The 17,616-nt window shown below is 41.2% G+C and overlaps 3 long non-coding RNA genes across 3 annotated transcripts; all 3 read left to right on the top strand.

Annotated features, from left to right (window-relative positions):
* Positions 1 to 2,163: 2,163 nt before the first annotated feature.
* LOC145428970 (uncharacterized) lies at positions 2,164 to 5,936 on the top strand. Its single transcript, XR_013909330.1, has 3 exons — positions 2,164 to 2,472; positions 3,761 to 3,876; positions 4,873 to 5,936. It is a non-coding gene; the product is annotated as an uncharacterized LOC145428970 (long non-coding RNA).
* Positions 5,937 to 7,813: 1,877 nt separating this feature from the next.
* On the top strand, positions 7,814 to 11,586 carry LOC145428969 (uncharacterized). The gene is made up of 3 exons (XR_013909329.1): positions 7,814 to 8,122; positions 9,411 to 9,526; positions 10,523 to 11,586. It is a non-coding gene; the product is annotated as an uncharacterized LOC145428969 (long non-coding RNA).
* A 1,879-nt stretch (positions 11,587 to 13,465) lies between these two features.
* LOC145428968 (uncharacterized) lies at positions 13,466 to 17,236 on the top strand. The gene is made up of 3 exons (XR_013909328.1): positions 13,466 to 13,772; positions 15,061 to 15,176; positions 16,173 to 17,236. It is a non-coding gene; the product is annotated as an uncharacterized LOC145428968 (long non-coding RNA).
* The last annotated feature ends 380 nt before the right edge of the window (positions 17,237 to 17,616 follow it).

The following is a 17,616-nucleotide window of genomic DNA, read 5'->3' as shown; positions in this document are numbered from 1 at the left end:
CAAATGTATTTCAGAAATATCGACATACTTTTTTTAATCAGCAGAAACTTTATGTCAGTAGTGCAAAAACCTGCACTGATCTGACCTCATTTCTTCCTCATCCTGATTCCTGACCTGGGAAGGGAGAGAAATATTTGTTTTTGTTTGTCTTCTTGTTTTATTTAATTCCTTGTGGGATTTGGATCCAACACGTAAAGTATGCATATTATGCACACACACAAACACACATGCAGCTATTACCCATTTCTTGTATTCTTGAATAAAGACATTGATTTGACACATTTAATTAGTGACCAATTGTTTTTATTGTTCAATTATTAAGAAAAAAGAGAAGGTGGGGGTGGGTGGGATGTAAAGAAGAGCGTAAAGTAAAGGGAGAGAGGAGAGAAAACCCCAACAATCCCCTCTGAGCAAGCACGAGGCGACAGTGGATAGGAAAAACTCCCTTTAAAGGAAGAAACCTATGACAGAACCAGGCTCTAGAGGGGGCAGTCAACTGTCGGGACTGGTTGGGGGGTGACTGTGAAAAGAGGGGAGGGAGATGGGAGAGGTGTTGGGGGGAGGGGGGGGAATTAAGCTGGAGCAGAGGTGGGGGAAGAAGAGGTGACATTGGCAGTAGTGAAAGAAGGAGTGTTCTTCCTCCAGAAGAAGCGTTTTTTCTTTTTCTGCTTTTTCTCGAGGATGAGGATCAGCTCCTCGATTTTTTCTGTGTTTTGCTTCTGCAGCTTGTTGCATTTTTTCTGCACTTCTTCTTTTTCAGCTTGTTTTTCTTCCAACCTTTCTTTCAGCACTTTAGATGTTGCCTCCTGTTTTTGCAGCTTTTCATTTTCTCCTTCCAGCTCAGATGCTTTGAACTTCATTTTGTTGTAAAGTTCTTGCAGGTTTTGGTTTTTCTTCTCAAACTCCTGGAGAAGAAGTTTTTCTTCTCTCTGCTTACCGACCAGCTGTTCTCTCTCTTGAAGCAGGTCTTGATATTTGTGCAGTGTCTCATCGAACTTTACCTGCAGCATCCTGTTGTTTCCCTCCATGAGCTGGAGTTGGCACTCCATGTCTCCCTGCTTTCTGTCCAGCTGCTCTTTCTCTTGAAGGATTTCTTTATTTTGTTGCAGAGCTTCATCAAGCTTTCCTTGCAAGCTTTCATTTTGTTGCTTGATGCTCTGAAGATTGGAATCCATTTCTTTTTGTTTGATTTCTTGTTCCCTTTTTTCTTGGAGAAGCTTCTCGTTTGCTTGCTCTGTGCGATCAAGCCTTTTTTTGTCTACACTGTACATTAGCTCCATGTCTCGGAGATTGGAGTGCAGCCCTCTCTTCTTCGTGCTGTCTTGCATCTTCTCTTGGAGGAGTTTTCTATTTTGCCGCAGAGCTTGATCAAGCTTTCCTTGCAAGCTTTCATTGTGTTGCTTGATGCTCTGAAGCTTGGAATGCATTTCTTTCTCTTTTAACTCCTGTTGCCTTTTCTCTTGGAGGAGCTTTTCATTTTCTTGCAGTGTGCGATCAAGCCTTTTTTTGTCTACACTGTACATTAGCTCCATTTCTTGGAGATTGCTCTGCAGCCCTCTCTTCTTCATGCCATCTTGTTTCTTCTCTTGGGCAAGGTTTTTATTTTGTTGCAGGGCTTCATCAAGTTTTCCTTGGAGCTCCTGGTTCTTTTTGTCCATGTCTTGGAGATCCTGTTGTTTCTCCTCAATAATAGCTTCCTTTTCTTGAAGCTGGTATGATAACTTTTTTAGTTGAGCGCTCTTTCGCTCATTTTCCTCCATCAAGAACTTAATGTTCTCTGTGTTTCTGAGCGCTTCAGCCTCCATTTCTTCCAAACGCTTTTCCTCTAGTTCCACTTGGTCACACCAAGGAAGAGAGGAAATGGAAGAGTCTAGTGGCTCATCCCAAGGAAGAGTGTAGGCGTCAACTTCTTGTCCCTTTGGATTTGTTTGAGACATGTTGTGTCTGGATACAGTTACAATTGCAAAGGATCCAAATATTTCAAAAGGCTTTTCTGGCGAACGGTTCAATGCTGCACACATCAAGGCTGCGAGAAACGGACTAAAAGTCGTTGCTCTTCACCCCTATTTATAGGTTTTTGGATCAAAGGATCAAAGGAAAGAATGGTGGTAAGATTCTACATGTGTGTGACGTCATAATTCTGTAAGGCAATGAGGTTGTCACGTGATATTTTTGGAGGAGGGCATTTTTCAACTTGGACAAATTATCAGTAAAGTTTCAATCTCTGTTATTTTCCCCCAAAAACGTGTTGTCGCAATAATGTTTTCTACTGTAATTGGTGCCAACAGATGGCGCAGTTTAAAGTTGGCTGTTACTCTGCCCAGGCTGCTACCATAGAAGAAGAATGTAGACCGATGTCCGCTGATCGTTTCCGTGTAAATCTTAGCATTGCTTTAGCCGTCAAGCTAAAGGTTTAGCTTCATACTGCCATATTTTCAGAGGAACAAAATATTTAAACGGTCTCAGATCATGGTGAGTATTTGAAAAAATGTTTATTTAATGTGAAGCCTGTCATGTGGAAAGGTTAGCAAGCGTAATTTTGCCTATTGTGTTATACACGGGTGCTTACATCCAAGTAGTGTTGATCTTTTCTAAGATCCATGCGTTTATCCAACGAGCAGCTAAGTCACCGTTATATCTGTAATTTTGTGTGCAACGTCTTAATGCAAAAACAAAAACAAAAACACAATGCGTTTTTAAGCTCTCTCTGCGTTCACTGCCTCTGCAAGTGTCAAACTTCCTCGCTTTAGCTGATGCTAACCAACATTAGCGCTTACGGTTCGTATATAAACACAACTGTCAGCCCTTCACTTTTGGTGCCGACAACATTTTGAGCATTTTCTACAGTTTGTGAAATGGTCGCCATTGGCATTACATGCCAGTAGTGTTCGCTAATTGACTTTACCGGGGATTACATTTATTACAACGGCACTACGTGGAAGTGATCATAGTGTATGCTTATGAACGCGAGTGGTAGGTGTTATTAGTGCGACTTTACCCTTAATTAGTTTTCCCACCGGAAGTAGAGTTGTTTATGCGACGTGATTGCTAGAGCAGTCCCAAACAATCGATCGCGTTTATTAACAGACCAATTCTCTCCAAACTTTTAGGGTAAGCTAGACTCGAGATATGGTTGCAATAATACGAACAAGGGCGCAACAGCATATTGACAATGGCGAGAACTTTAATATTTACATTGTGTTAGTGCACCCATCGCTCCGCATCCTTAACGCTACATTGATGTCGAGAGTCTCTGACACAGCTGTGCTCTGCAGCACAGACACCCTGCTTATCTGTGATTCGGCCAGACTGGTGTTGAACTCCAAAGACATGCGCGGGGTTAGGTTAGTTGGCTGTTGGTGTGAGTGGTTGTCTGAGTCTCTCTAATAACCCTCCAACAGACTGGCGACCTGTCCAGGGTGTACTTTTGCCCTATGACAGCTGAAATACAACCTGAATAAAATAAGTAGGAGAAAATGAATGATGTTTATGAACTGTAGTTAATGTAGTCAGACAATAAGTTACCGAGCAACAGGCCACAAGTCTTGGTGCAGAATCATACTAAGATTTAAAAAATAAAATGTTGGCACTGGTGTTTGAAACAGTATACTGTCAGTAAGACTGGAGCAACTGCACACATCTGGAAACTAATAACTAGAGTAGTTAAGTAACATTTTGTTACTGCATCCATTTAGCCAGGTATAATTAGCATGTCTACATACATGTCATTTCTAATGTGGTCCTATGTGGTATGTTGTAGGACAGTGAAGTGTCTGACACTGACCATGTAGCAGTGCCTGAGAACACTGGTATGGAGGGGGAGAACGCACCTCTTTACTGTATTTGTCGGAAACCAGACATCAACTGCTCCATGATGTAAGTATATATCAGTTTTCTATTTGCAGTATGCGCAGTAGGGGTGGGCGCTAGCTTCAGCAATGTTATCAGAGGTTTTTTTTTTAAAATGAAGAGCTTCTATTTCGAGAAAACTACCAATAAGGATATATGCACAGATATAGAAAACAATACTGTAACATTTTATTGATGCTTGCAGTTTGGAGGCAGCAGTATTTGCAAGTGTAACTAAATTCCAGGCATTTTCCATCCTTCTTTTCCTATCAGCTTTTTTCTAATTGTCAGTGTGAACCAAGGTGTCAGCAGCAGCATTATAGTGCAAAAGTAGTGACCCAGCATAGATCAAATGTAAGCACAAAAGTAGCCAAGGTAGTGTTTTTCCTGGAAATTTTAAGTGAAAGGATAAAGTAACTGCTTACCACTTTAGTTTAACAATGATTAATGAAATGTAACCGTGTAACTCATCAGCAGTCTGCACAGTATGGTCACATATTAAAACTGAAGAATATGTTGTACTTGTTGTAGTGTTTCATCATGGGTCCAGTTTTTACCCAGGTGCTTAAAGCCCTTCTTTACCCTCATGTAACACCAACAGTAATTTCCAACCACTATTTCCTGTTCCTGTCAGTCAAACAAACAGACGACAAACATCTTCTATAAACAGGAATAATGTCATTTTATCGGATTAGAAAACATCTAATCTAGCGTTGATATTACACTGCTGTTTAGTGTCTGGCTGATCTCAGTGTCACCAAAATATCTGCCCTACATGTCAAACAATGAGAGAACTTGAAACAGTACCATCACCTAGCAGCTTATTTTAATTAGCCAGCAAACAAACATTAGCACTAACATTGCTATTATTATAGTCCCAGTTAATTGACTTTGAATAGCTTTATTTCAAAAGTAATTTTACAATTTCACAGCCATTTAGCTGTGTTAACTGTACATGCTGTAGGTCATAAGGCGTGCATGGATCATTTTTATAATCAGCCTCTTATCTTTTGTCCACCACAGGCTTTGCCATGATAAATTGGTCAGTTGACAACCAGGAGCCGTACACCTTAACCTCAGAGGCCAGGACATCCAAGCGCAGTGCGAACACGAACTTCTTTAAATGGGATGCAAGATGGACTACAGAGGGCCACCCCGTCACCAGACAACCAAGTGCTGTCCCTGTCCACGGCCAGTGTGAGAAGGACTCTCACTAAAGTCAACCCACACAAAGTTGCTGGACCAGACAATATACCTGGACGCGTGCTCTGAGCCCGTGCTGACCAGCTGACTGATGTCCTAGCGGGCATCTTTAACATCTCCCTGAGTCAAGCTGTTGTGCCACAGTGCTTTAAAACCACCACCACCATCATACCTGTCCCCAGACCTTCCCAAAGCCTAATTCCACAATGATTGCCTGAGCCTATTCTTGTTAAATGATGAAAAACTCAAAGGCACGTTTGGGCAGTGGATCTGTGTGAAATCAGCAGCTTGCAAAACTAAATCAAAATGTGTGCTATTGATTCTAAAAATAGAAATCACAATAAAGTTCAACATTTACTAAAACCGCCATTCAGTCATCTGAGAGTCTTTACTCATGAAATTATAACGGTTAGATGAATGTATATGCAGTGATTTACTGATCAATGATAAAAGGGGAGATTTATGCAGTAACGAAGACTGTCATGAAAAGTATTTGGCATCTGATCTCCTGTAACCTGCGGAGCTAAGCTGTTTTACCAGCTCTGCTCTCTGATTTTTCTTTTATGAAAAAACACAAGTTGTCAAAGTTATTTGTTTGCAAATGTATTTCAGAAATATCGACATACTTTTTTTAATCAGCAGAAACTTTATGTCAGTAGTGCAAAAACCTGCACTGATCTGACCTCATTTCTTCCTCATCCTGATTCCTGACCTGGGAAGGGAGAGAAATATTTGTTTTTGTTTGTCTTCTTGTTTTATTTAATTCCTTGTGGGATTTGGATCCAACACGTAAAGTATGCATATTATGCACACACACAAACACACATGCAGCTATTACCCATTTCTTGTATTCTTGAATAAAGACATTGATTTGACACATTTAATTAGTGACCAATTGTTTTTATTGTTCAATTATTAAGAAAAAAGAGAAGGTGGGGGTGGGTGGGATGTAAAGAAGAGCGTAAAGTAAAGGGAGAGAGGAGAGAAAACCCCAACAATCCCCTCTGAGCAAGCACGAGGCGACAGTGGATAGGAAAAACTCCCTTTAAAGGAAGAAACCTATGACAGAACCAGGCTCTAGAGGGGGCAGTCAACTGTCGGGACTGGTTGGGGGGTGACTGTGAAAAGAGGGGAGGGAGATGGGAGAGGTGTTGGGGGGAGGGGGGGGAATTAAGCTGGAGCAGAGGTGGGGGAAGAAGAGGTGACATTGGCAGTAGTGAAAGAAGGAGTGTTCTTCCTCCAGAAGAAGCGTTTTTTCTTTTTCTGCTTTTTCTCGAGGATGAGGATCAGCTCCTCGATTTTTTCTGTGTTTTGCTTCTGCAGCTTGTTGCATTTTTTCTGCACTTCTTCTTTTTCAGCTTGTTTTTCTTCCAACCTTTCTTTCAGCACTTTAGATGTTGCCTCCTGTTTTTGCAGCTTTTCATTTTCTCCTTCCAGCTCAGATGCTTTGAACTTCATTTTGTTGTAAAGTTCTTGCAGGTTTTGGTTTTTCTTCTCAAACTCCTGGAGAAGAAGTTTTTCTTCTCTCTGCTTACCGACCAGCTGTTCTCTCTCTTGAAGCAGGTCTTGATATTTGTGCAGTGTCTCATCGAACTTTACCTGCAGCATCCTGTTGTTTCCCTCCATGAGCTGGAGTTGGCACTCCATGTCTCCCTGCTTTCTGTCCAGCTGCTCTTTCTCTTGAAGGATTTCTTTATTTTGTTGCAGAGCTTCATCAAGCTTTCCTTGCAAGCTTTCATTTTGTTGCTTGATGCTCTGAAGATTGGAATCCATTTCTTTTTGTTTGATTTCTTGTTCCCTTTTTTCTTGGAGAAGCTTCTCGTTTGCTTGCTCTGTGCGATCAAGCCTTTTTTTGTCTACACTGTACATTAGCTCCATGTCTCGGAGATTGGAGTGCAGCCCTCTCTTCTTCGTGCTGTCTTGCATCTTCTCTTGGAGGAGTTTTCTATTTTGCCGCAGAGCTTGATCAAGCTTTCCTTGCAAGCTTTCATTGTGTTGCTTGATGCTCTGAAGCTTGGAATGCATTTCTTTCTCTTTTAACTCCTGTTGCCTTTTCTCTTGGAGGAGCTTTTCATTTTCTTGCAGTGTGCGATCAAGCCTTTTTTTGTCTACACTGTACATTAGCTCCATTTCTTGGAGATTGCTCTGCAGCCCTCTCTTCTTCATGCCATCTTGTTTCTTCTCTTGGGCAAGGTTTTTATTTTGTTGCAGGGCTTCATCAAGTTTTCCTTGGAGCTCCTGGTTCTTTTTGTCCATGTCTTGGAGATCCTGTTGTTTCTCCTCAATAATAGCTTCCTTTTCTTGAAGCTGGTATGATAACTTTTTTAGTTGAGCGCTCTTTCGCTCATTTTCCTCCATCAAGAACTTAATGTTCTCTGTGTTTCTGAGCGCTTCAGCCTCCATTTCTTCCAAACGCTTTTCCTCTAGTTCCACTTGGTCACACCAAGGAAGAGAGGAAATGGAAGAGTCTAGTGGCTCATCCCAAGGAAGAGTGTAGGCGTCAACTTCTTGTCCCTTTGGATTTGTTTGAGACATGTTGTGTCTGGATACAGTTACAATTGCAAAGGATCCAAATATTTCAAAAGGCTTTTCTGGCGAACGGTTCAATGCTGCACACATCAAGGCTGCGAGAAACGGACTAAAAGTCGTTGCTCTTCACCCCTATTTATAGGTTTTTGGATCAAAGGATCAAAGGAAAGAATGGTGGTAAGATTCTACATGTGTGTGACGTCATAATTCTGTAAGGCAATGAGGTTGTCACGTGATATTTTTGGAGGAGGGCATTTTTCAACTTGGACAAATTATCAGTAAAGTTTCAATCTCTGTTATTTTCCCCCAAAAACGTGTTGTCGCAATAATGTTTTCTACTGTAATTGGTGCCAACAGATGGCGCAGTTTAAAGTTGGCTGTTACTCTGCCCAGGCTGCTACCATAGAAGAAGAATGTAGACCGATGTCCGCTGATCGTTTCCGTGTAAATCTTAGCATTGCTTTAGCCGTCAAGCTAAAGGTTTAGCTTCATACTGCCATATTTTCAGAGGAACAAAATATTTAAACGGTCTCAGATCATGGTGAGTATTTGAAAAAATGTTTATTTAATGTGAAGCCTGTCATGTGGAAAGGTTAGCAAGCGTAATTTTGCCTATTGTGTTATACACGGGTGCTTACATCCAAGTAGTGTTGATCTTTTCTAAGATCCATGGGTTTATCCAACGAGCAGCTAAGTCACCGTTATATCTGTAATTTTGTGTGCAACGTCTTAATGCAAAAACAAAAACAAAAACACAATGCGTTTTTAAGCTCTCTCTGCGTTCACTGCCTCTGCAAGTGTCAAACTTCCTCGCTTTAGCTGATGCTAACCAACATTAGCGCTTACGGTTCGTATATAAACACAACTGTCAGCCCTTCACTTTTGGTGCCGACAACATTTTGAGCATTTTCTACAGTTTGTGAAATGGTCGCCATTGGCATTACATGCCAGTAGTGTTCGCTAATTGACTTTACCGGGGATTACATTTATTACAACGGCACTACGTGGAAGTGATCATAGTGTATGCTTATGAACTCGAGTGGTAGGTGTTATTAGTGCGACTTTACCCTTAATTAGTTTTCCCACCGGAAGTAGAGTTGTTTATGCGACGTGATTGCTAGAGCAGTCCCAAACAATCGATCGCGTTTATTAACAGACCAATTCTCTCCAAACTTTTAGGGTAAGCTAGACTCGAGATATGGTTGCAATAATACGAACAAGGGCGCAACAGCATATTGACAATGGCGAGAACTTTAATATTTACATTGTGTTAGTGCACCCATCGCTCCGCATCCTTAACGCTACATTGATGTCGAGAGTCTCTGACACAGCTGTGCTCTGCAGCACAGACACCCTGCTTATCTGTGATTCGGCCAGACTGGTGTTGAACTCCAAAGACATGCGCGGGGTTAGGTTAGTTGGCTGTTGGTGTGAGTGGTTGTCTGAGTCTCTCTAATAACCCTCCAACAGACTGGCGACCTGTCCAGGGTGTACTTTTGCCCTATGACAGCTGAAATACAACCTGAATAAAATAAGTAGGAGAAAATGAATGATGTTTATGAACTGTAGTTAATGTAGTCAGACAATAAGTTACCGAGCAACAGGCCACAAGTCTTGGTGCAGAATCATACTAAGATTTAAAAAATAAAATGTTGGCACTGGTGTTTGAAACAGTATACTGTCAGTAAGACTGGAGCAACTGCACACATCTGGAAACTAATAACTAGAGTAGTTAAGTAACATTTTGTTACTGCATCCATTTAGCCAGGTATAATTAGCATGTCTACATACATGTCATTTCTAATGTGGTCCTATGTGGTATGTTGTAGGACAGTGAAGTGTCTGACACTGACCATGTAGCAGTGCCTGAGAACACTGGTATGGAGGGGGAGAACGCACCTCTTTACTGTATTTGTCGGAAACCAGACATCAACTGCTCCATGATGTAAGTATATATCAGTTTTCTATTTGCAGTATGCGCAGTAGGGGTGGGCGCTAGCTTCAGCAATGTTATCAGAGGTTTTTTTTTTAAAATGAAGAGCTTCTATTTCGAGAAAACTACCAATAAGGATATATGCACAGATATAGAAAACAATACTGTAACATTTTATTGATGCTTGCAGTTTGGAGGCAGCAGTATTTGCAAGTGTAACTAAATTCCAGGCATTTTCCATCCTTCTTTTCCTATCAGCTTTTTTCTAGTTGTCAGTGTGAACCAAGGTGTCAGCAGCAGCATTATAGTGCAAAAGTAGTGACCCAGCATAGATCAAATGTAAGCACAAAAGTAGCCAAGGTAGTGTTTTTCCTGGAAATTTTAAGTGAAAGGATAAAGTAACTGCTTACCACTTTAGTTTAACAATGATTAATGAAATGTAACCGTGTAACTCATCAGCAGTCTGCACAGTATGGTCACATATTAAAACTGAAGAATATGTTGTACTTGTTGTAGTGTTTCATCATGGGTCCAGTTTTTACCCAGGTGCTTAAAGCCCTTCTTTACCCTCATGTAACACCAACAGTAATTTCCAACCACTATTTCCTGTTCCTGTCAGTCAAACAAACAGACGACAAACATCTTCTATAAACAGGAATAATGTCATTTTATCGGATTAGAAAACATCTAATCTAGCGTTGATATTACACTGCTGTTTAGTGTCTGGCTGATCTCAGTGTCACCAAAATATCTGCCCTACATGTCAAACAATGAGAGAACTTGAAACAGTACCATCACCTAGCAGCTTATTTTAATTAGCCAGCAAACAAACATTAGCACTAACATTGCTATTATTATAGTCCCAGTTAATTGACTTTGAATAGCTTTATTTCAAAAGTAATTTTACAATTTCACAGCCATTTAGCTGTGTTAACTGTACATGCTGTAGGTCATAAGGCGTGCATGGATCATTTTTATAATCAGCCTCTTATCTTTTGTCCACCACAGGCTTTGCCATGATAAATTGGTCAGTTGACAACCAGGAGCCGTACACCTTAACCTCAGAGGCCAGGACATCCAAGCGCAGTGCGAACACGAACTTCTTTAAATGGGATGCAAGATGGACTACAGAGGGCCACCCCGTCACCAGACAACCAAGTGCTGTCCCTGTCCACGGCCAGTGTGAGAAGGACTCTCACTAAAGTCAACCCACACAAAGTTGCTGGACCAGACAATATACCTGGACGCGTGCTCTGAGCCCGTGCTGACCAGCTGACTGATGTCCTAGCGGGCATCTTTAACATCTCCCTGAGTCAAGCTGTTGTGCCACAGTGCTTTAAAACCACCACCACCATCATACCTGTCCCCAGACCTTCCCAAAGCCTAATTCCACAATGATTGCCTGAGCCTATTCTTGTTAAATGATGAAAAACTCAAAGGCACGTTTGGGCAGTGGATCTGTGTGAAATCAGCAGCTTGCAAAACTAAATCAAAATGTGTGCTATTGATTCTAAAAATAGAAATCACAATAAAGTTCAACATTTACTAAAACCGCCATTCAGTCATCTGAGAGTCTTTACTCATGAAATTATAACGGTTAGATGAATGTATATGCAGTGATTTACTGATCAATGATAAAAGGGGAGATTTATGCAGTAACGAAGACTGTCATGAAAAGTATTTGGCATCTGATCTCCTGTAACCTGCGGAGCTAAGCTGTTTTACCAGCTCTGCTCTCTGATTTTTCTTTTATGAAAAAACACAAGTTGTCAAAGTTATTTGTTTGCAAATGTATTTCAGAAATATCGACATACTTTTTTTAATCAGCAGAAACTTTATGTCAGTAGTGCAAAAACCTGCACTGATCTGACCTCATTTCTTCCTCATCCTGATTCCTGACCTGGGAAGGGAGAGAAATATTTGTTTTTGTTTGTCTTCTTGTTTTATTTAATTCCTTGTGGGATTTGGATCCAACACGTAAAGTATGCATATTATGCACACACACAAACACACATGCAGCTATTACCCATTTCTTGTATTCTTGAATAAAGACATTGATTTGACACATTTAATTAGTGACCAATTGTTTTTATTGTTCAATTATTAAGAAAAAAGAGAAGGTGGGGGTGGGTGGGATGTAAAGAAGAGCGTAAAGTAAAGGGAGAGAGGAGAGAAAACCCCAACAATCCCCTCTGAGCAAGCACGAGGCGACAGTGGATAGGAAAAACTCCCTTTAAAGGAAGAAACCTATGACAGAACCAGGCTCTAGAGGGGGCAGTCAACTGTCGGGACTGGTTGGGGGGTGACTGTGAAAAGAGGGGAGGGAGATGGGAGAGGTGTTGGGGGGAGGGGGGGGAATTAAGCTGGAGCAGAGGTGGGGGAAGAAGAGGTGACATTGGCAGTAGTGAAAGAAGGAGTGTTCTTCCTCCAGAAGAAGCGTTTTTTCTTTTTCTGCTTTTTCTCGAGGATGAGGATCAGCTCCTCGATTTTTTCTGTGTTTTGCTTCTGCAGCTTGTTGCATTTTTTCTGCACTTCTTCTTTTTCAGCTTGTTTTTCTTCCAACCTTTCTTTCAGCACTTTAGATGTTGCCTCCTGTTTTTGCAGCTTTTCATTTTCTCCTTCCAGCTCAGATGCTTTGAACTTCATTTTGTTGTAAAGTTCTTGCAGGTTTTGGTTTTTCTTCTCAAACTCCTGGAGAAGAAGTTTTTCTTCTCTCTGCTTACCGACCAGCTGTTCTCTCTCTTGAAGCAGGTCTTGATATTTGTGCAGTGTCTCATCGAACTTTACCTGCAGCATCCTGTTGTTTCCCTCCATGAGCTGGAGTTGGCACTCCATGTCTCCCTGCTTTCTGTCCAGCTGCTCTTTCTCTTGAAGGATTTCTTTATTTTGTTGCAGAGCTTCATCAAGCTTTCCTTGCAAGCTTTCATTTTGTTGCTTGATGCTCTGAAGATTGGAATCCATTTCTTTTTGTTTGATTTCTTGTTCCCTTTTTTCTTGGAGAAGCTTCTCGTTTGCTTGCTCTGTGCGATCAAGCCTTTTTTTGTCTACACTGTACATTAGCTCCATGTCTCGGAGATTGGAGTGCAGCCCTCTCTTCTTCGTGCTGTCTTGCATCTTCTCTTGGAGGAGTTTTCTATTTTGCCGCAGAGCTTGATCAAGCTTTCCTTGCAAGCTTTCATTGTGTTGCTTGATGCTCTGAAGCTTGGAATGCATTTCTTTCTCTTTTAACTCCTGTTGCCTTTTCTCTTGGAGGAGCTTTTCATTTTCTTGCAGTGTGCGATCAAGCCTTTTTTTGTCTACACTGTACATTAGCTCCATTTCTTGGAGATTGCTCTGCAGCCCTCTCTTCTTCATGCCATCTTGTTTCTTCTCTTGGGCAAGGTTTTTATTTTGTTGCAGGGCTTCATCAAGTTTTCCTTGGAGCTCCTGGTTCTTTTTGTCCATGTCTTGGAGATCCTGTTGTTTCTCCTCAATAATAGCTTCCTTTTCTTGAAGCTGGTATGATAACTTTTTTAGTTGAGCGCTCTTTCGCTCATTTTCCTCCATCAAGAACTTAATGTTCTCTGTGTTTCTGAGCGCTTCAGCCTCCATTTCTTCCAAACGCTTTTCCTCTAGTTCCACTTGGTCACACCAAGGAAGAGAGGAAATGGAAGAGTCTAGTGGCTCATCCCAAGGAAGAGTGTAGGCGTCAACTTCTTGTCCCTTTGGATTTGTTTGAGACATGTTGTGTCTGGATACAGTTACAATTGCAAAGGATCCAAATATTTCAAAAGGCTTTTCTGGCGAACGGTTCAATGCTGCACACATCAAGGCTGCGAGAAACGGACTAAAAGTCGTTGCTCTTCACCCCTATTTATAGGTTTTTGGATCAAAGGATCAAAGGAAAGAATGGTGGTAAGATTCTACATGTGTGTGACGTCATAATTCTGTAAGGCAATGAGGTTGTCACGTGATATTTTTGGAGGAGGGCATTTTTCAACTTGGACAAATTATCAGTAAAGTTTCAATCTCTGTTATTTTCCCCCAAAAACGTGTTGTCGCAATAATGTTTTCTACTGTAATTGGTGCCAACAGATGGCGCAGTTTAAAGTTGGCTGTTACTCTGCCCAGGCTGCTACCATAGAAGAAGAATGTAGACCGATGTCCGCTGATCGTTTCCGTGTAAATCTTAGCATTGCTTTAGCCGTCAAGCTAAAGGTTTAGCTTCATACTGCCATATTTTCAGAGGAACAAAATATTTAAACGGTCTCAGATCATGGTGAGTATTTGAAAAAATGTTTATTTAATGTGAAGCCTGTCATGTGGAAAGGTTAGCAAGCGTAATTTTGCCTATTGTGTTATACACGGGTGCTTACATCCAAGTAGTGTTGATCTTTTCTAAGATCCATGGGTTTATCCAACGAGCAGCTAAGTCACCGTTATATCTGTAATTTTGTGTGCAACGTCTTAATGCAAAAACAAAAACAAAAACACAATGCGTTTTTAAGCTCTCTCTGCGTTCACTGCCTCTGCAAGTGTCAAACTTCCTCGCTTTAGCTGATGCTAACCAACATTAGCGCTTACGGTTCGTATATAAACACAACTGTCAGCCCTTCACTTTTGGTGCCGACAACATTTTGAGCATTTTCTACAGTTTGTGAAATGGTCGCCATTGGCATTACATGCCAGTAGTGTTCGCTAATTGACTTTACCGGGGATTACATTTATTACAACGGCACTACGTGGAAGTGATCATAGTGTATGCTTATGAACTCGAGTGGTAGGTGTTATTAGTGCGACTTTACCCTTAATTAGTTTTCCCACCGGAAGTAGAGTTGTTTATGCGACGTGATTGCTAGAGCAGTCCCAAACAATCGATCGCGTTTATTAACAGACCAATTCTCTCCAAACTTTTAGGGTAAGCTAGACTCGAGATATGGTTGCAATAATACGAACAAGGGCGCAACAGCATATTGACAATGGCGAGAACTTTAATATTTACATTGTGTTAGTGCACCCATCGCTCCGCATCCTTAACGCTACATTGATGTCGAGAGTCTCTGACACAGCTGTGCTCTGCAGCACAGACACCCTGCTTATCTGTGATTCGGCCAGACTGGTGTTGAACTCCAAAGACATGCGCGGGGTTAGGTTAGTTGGCTGTTGGTGTGAGTGGTTGTCTGAGTCTCTCTAATAACCCTCCAACAGACTGGCGACCTGTCCAGGGTGTACTTTTGCCCTATGACAGCTGAAATACAACCTGAATAAAATAAGTAGGAGAAAATGAATGATGTTTATGAACTGTAGTTAATGTAGTCAGACAATAAGTTACCGAGCAACAGGCCACAAGTCTTGGTGCAGAATCATACTAAGATTTAAAAAATAAAATGTTGGCACTGGTGTTTGAAACAGTATACTGTCAGTAAGACTGGAGCAACTGCACACATCTGGAAACTAATAACTAGAGTAGTTAAGTAACATTTTGTTACTGCATCCATTTAGCCAGGTATAATTAGCATGTCTACATACATGTCATTTCTAATGTGGTCCTATGTGGTATGTTGTAGGACAGTGAAGTGTCTGACACTGACCATGTAGCAGTGCCTGAGAACACTGGTATGGAGGGGGAGAACGCACCTCTTTACTGTATTTGTCGGAAACCAGACATCAACTGCTCCATGATGTAAGTATATATCAGTTTTCTATTTGCAGTATGCGCAGTAGGGGTGGGCGCTAGCTTCAGCAATGTTATCAGAGGTTTTTTTTTTAAAATGAAGAGCTTCTATTTCGAGAAAACTACCAATAAGGATATATGCACAGATATAGAAAACAATACTGTAACATTTTATTGATGCTTGCAGTTTGGAGGCAGCAGTATTTGCAAGTGTAACTAAATTCCAGGCATTTTCCATCCTTCTTTTCCTATCAGCTTTTTTCTAGTTGTCAGTGTGAACCAAGGTGTCAGCAGCAGCATTATAGTGCAAAAGTAGTGACCCAGCATAGATCAAATGTAAGCACAAAAGTAGCCAAGGTAGTGTTTTTCCTGGAAATTTTAAGTGAAAGGATAAAGTAACTGCTTACCACTTTAGTTTAACAATGATTAATGAAATGTAACCGTGTAACTCATCAGCAGTCTGCACAGTATGGTCACATATTAAAACTGAAGAATATGTTGTACTTGTTGTAGTGTTTCATCATGGGTCCAGTTTTTACCCAGGTGCTTAAAGCCCTTCTTTACCCTCATGTAACACCAACAGTAATTTCCAACCACTATTTCCTGTTCCTGTCAGTCAAACAAACAGACGACAAACATCTTCTATAAACAGGAATAATGTCATTTTATCGGATTAGAAAACATCTAATCTAGCGTTGATATTACACTGCTGTTTAGTGTCTGGCTGATCTCAGTGTCACCAAAATATCTGCCCTACATGTCAAACAATGAGAGAACTTGAAACAGTACCATCACCTAGCAGCTTATTTTAATTAGCCAGCAAACAAACATTAGCACTAACATTGCTATTATTATAGTCCCAGTTAAATGACTTTGAATAGCTTTATTTCAAAAGTAATTTTACAATTTCACAGCCATTTAGCTGTGTTAACTGTACATGCTGTAGGTCATAAGGCGTGCATGGATCATTTTTATAATCAGCCTCTTATCTTTTGTCCACCACAGGCTTTGCCATGATAAATTGGTCAGTTGACAACCAGGAGCCGTACACCTTAACCTCAGAGGCCAGGACATCCAAGCGCAGTGCGAACACGAACTTCTTTAAATGGGATGCAAGATGGACTACAGAGGGCCACCCCGTCGCCAGACAACCAAGTGCTGTCCCTGTCCACGGCCAGTGTGAGAAGGACTCTCACTAAAGTCAACCCACACAAAGCTGCTGGACCAGACAATATACCTGGACGCGTGCTCTGAGCCCGTGCTGACCAGCTGACTGATGTCCTAGCGGGCATCTTTAACATCTCCCTGAGTCAAGCTGTTGTGCTACAGTGCTTTAAAACCACCACCACCATCATACCTGTCCCCAGACCTTCCCAAAGCCTAATTACACAATGATTGCCTGAGCCTATTCTTGTTAAATGATGAAAAACTCAAAGGCACGTTTGGGCAGTGGATCTGTGTGAAATCAGCAGCTTGCAAAACGAAATCAAAATGTGTGCAATTGATTCTAAAAATAGAAATCACAATAAAGTTCAACATTTACTAAAACCGCCATTCAGTCATCTGAGAATCTTTACTCATGAAATTATAACGGTTAGATGAATGTATATGCAGTGATTTACTGATCAATGATAAAAGGGGAGATTTATGCAGTAACGAAGACTGTCATGAAAAGTATTTGGCATCTGATCTCCTGTAACCTGCGGAGCTAAGCTGTTTTACCAGCTCTGCTCTCTGATTTTTCTTTTATGAAAAAACACAAGTTGTCAAAGTTATTTGTTTGCAAATGTATTTCAGAAATATCGACATACTTTTTTTAATCAGCAGAAACTTTATGTCAGTAGTGCAAAAACCTGCACTGATCTGACCTCATTTCTTCCTCATCCTGATTCCTGACCTGGGAAGGGAGAGAAATATTTGTTTTTGTTTGTCTTCTTGTTTTATTTAATTCCTTGTGGGATTTGGATCCAACACGTAAAGTATGCATATTATGCACACACACAAACACACATGCAGCTATTACCCATTTCTTGTATTCTTGAATAAAGACATTGATTTGACACATTTAATTAGTGACCAATTGTTTTTATTGTTCAATTATTAAGAAAAAAGAGAAGGTGGGGGTGGGTGGGATGTAAAGAAGAGCGTAAAGTAAAGGGAGAGAGGAGAGAAAACCCCAACAATCCCCTCTGAGCAAGCACGAGGCGACAGTGGATAGGAAAAACTCCCTTTAAAGGAAGAAACCTATGACAGAACCAGGCTCTAGAGGGGGCAGTCAACTGTCGGGACTGGTTGGGGGGTGACTGTGAAAAGAGGGGAGGGAGATGGGAGAGGTGTTGGGGGGAGGGGGGGGAATTAAGCTGGAGCAGAGGTGGGGGAAGAAGAGGTGACATTGGCAGTAGTGAAAGAAGGAGTGTTCTTCCTCCAGAAGAAGCGTTTTTTCTTTTTC

Source organism: Astatotilapia calliptera, chromosome 5, assembly GCF_964374335.1.
Source record: "Astatotilapia calliptera chromosome 5, fAstCal68.1, whole genome shotgun sequence".
NCBI lineage: Eukaryota > Metazoa > Chordata > Actinopteri > Cichliformes > Cichlidae > Astatotilapia > Astatotilapia calliptera.
Note: the sequence above shows the minus strand (reverse complement) of the source record. Positions and strands in the feature narration are given on the sequence as shown.